This window comes from Lepisosteus platostomus, chromosome 26, assembly GCF_059453375.1.
Source record: "Lepisosteus platostomus isolate fLepPlt1 chromosome 26, fLepPlt1.hap1, whole genome shotgun sequence".
Taxonomy (NCBI): domain Eukaryota; kingdom Metazoa; phylum Chordata; class Actinopteri; order Semionotiformes; family Lepisosteidae; genus Lepisosteus; species Lepisosteus platostomus.
This window is the reverse complement of record NC_142636.1, coordinates 695,956-697,896: the sequence shown is the minus strand read 5'-3', so window position 1 is coordinate 697,896 and position 1,941 is coordinate 695,956. Positions and strand designations below refer to the sequence as shown.

Here is a 1,941-nt window from a genome sequence, read left to right as displayed (position 1 = left end):
AAGAGCTGCAGATAATATTGAGTCACATTAATCCCAACATATTTCACATATTATGAAAATTAAATAAATTCAATCAAATAACTTTCATTAAAAAATCAATCACTCTTTACCTTGCTTTTTCAGTTGTTTTTAAGGAAAATTGATGCCGAGAATGTGTGAATACTACTTTTTGATGGTTCCAAGGCCAATGTGACCTGTTCTATTGCCTGCTAATTGTACGCTCCAGGTTGAAAAATTATTTTTAGGAGGTCAAGGTGTATGAATGATAAGAACAGCTTGAAATTTATTTTCACGGTCGACACACATTTTCGCAAGGGAAAAAAACTGAAATAACCACAGTTACGCAAACACCAGTCCACCAAAAAAAAAATCATTTTATTAAAACAAGGTAACATTTTTTTTTATCATCATACGGATGAACTGTGCTAAATGTATTTCTAAAAAGAAAAAGCAGGACGTGAGTCGTGAGCCAAGATCATGACTCTTTTGCTGTTCTTCACATCAGTTTTCATCTGCGAGGAGGAGGAGGAGGGCGGCTCCTGATGTGCTGACACTTGGGGATGTGCCTCTGTGCCGGCCTGGGGGCAAAGCGCCGGCCGCAGTGAGGGCAGGGCACGTAGTCGGGGTTTGGATTCGCGGGGGGCTGGGGCAGGTTCACAACCTTCCCTCCTTGCGTGATCACCTGCTGCACCTCCCTGGCCTGTTTGATGCTCCGAATGAAATCCTCGTGCTTCTGCATCCAGTTGTTCTTTCTCAGCTGGGAACAGGAAATGAAACCAATGAAACAGCTTCCAGAAAAAGTCCAGACTAGCACTGCGTACACAGTCTGGTCGCAAACCATTCACAAGGCAAGAAAATATCAATACAGTAATAATGTAGCTTTCTGGGCCTACCTTTCATGTCATTGGGTAGAGAGTACAATTTAGTTATGGTTTTGTTTCCTGTGAGTGCTATTTGCTTGATATCTCATGTAGATTTTTACAACAGAATTCAGAAGTCACTAAGACCCATTTTTCTGTCTGGCAAATGTGCCTTTGCGGCAGTTTTTCAGAAGACTACTTCATAAAACACTTATTTATTGTTTACATTGATTTATAAGCTGAGTCTGACTCTAGGAGAAAACAAGGGAAGCTTGGAAAGAGTTTAAGGATAGCCCTTACCACGATTGGCGGTTTAACCTTCTTCTTATGGATGTATGTCTCCAGTTCTGTTCCCTTGGCCCTGTGCTTGAAAGAGTCAAAAACCTTCCTCTTTGAATTCTGAAGCTTCTTGCAGATCTTGCTGTGTTTCTCCAACCTCTCTACAGCAAACTTCCTGTGACACAGTTCACAGGGCACAAACTGAGGGTTTCCACTCTGGCTATTCTCATATGGAAATTGCTCAGTGGTAGGGCACATCAGACTTGTAGGGGACAAATATCTGTTTTCCACTGACAGAGTTTGTTCATCCAGACATGCGGTGTTATTTCTGAAGTGGGCCTGCGCGGCCTGTGCTGCTGACACGTCGCTTTCACGGAGCCTTGCTTTCTTGAGATACTTTGTCCTTCCACAGGGGACGTCTTCTAGCCCACGGCTGCAAGGGCTCACTTGACGTCTCTCCTGATGGGAAAGCACAGAGGGAAAGTGCGATTCTGCGCATCCGCCATCTTCCATTGGAGAAGCATAATCAAGGTTGTCTCCTCTGAAAGGAAGGGCTTTCCTTGGAGAGATAGGCTTTTTGCTTCTCCATTCAGCAGGTCAGAAGAGGCATGGCCTTAGAGCGGTGGTTGGCCCACGGTCCTCTGGGGCGAAGCTCGCTCTGCCTCGCCTGGAGTGTCTTCCTTCGGGTCAGGAGTCCTCTATTTTCCCTTCCGACCACCTCTCTGGAGTCTTCCATCTCTCTCTGAACCATCCTCAGCTCCTCCTGAGCTCTGAAGAGCTTCGCCTGCATCATGGCCTCCTT

The 1,941-nt window shown here is 45.1% G+C and overlaps 1 long non-coding RNA gene across 1 annotated transcript; it reads right to left on the bottom strand.

Moving 5' to 3' along the window:
• Positions 1-354: 354 nt before the first annotated feature.
• Positions 355-1,664, bottom strand: LOC148639360 (uncharacterized). Its single transcript, XR_015930630.1, has 2 exons — positions 1,161-1,664; positions 355-757 (listed from the first exon to the last, which is right to left on the bottom strand). It is a non-coding gene; the product is annotated as an uncharacterized LOC148639360 (long non-coding RNA).
• Between the last annotated feature and the right edge of the window lie 277 nt (positions 1,665-1,941).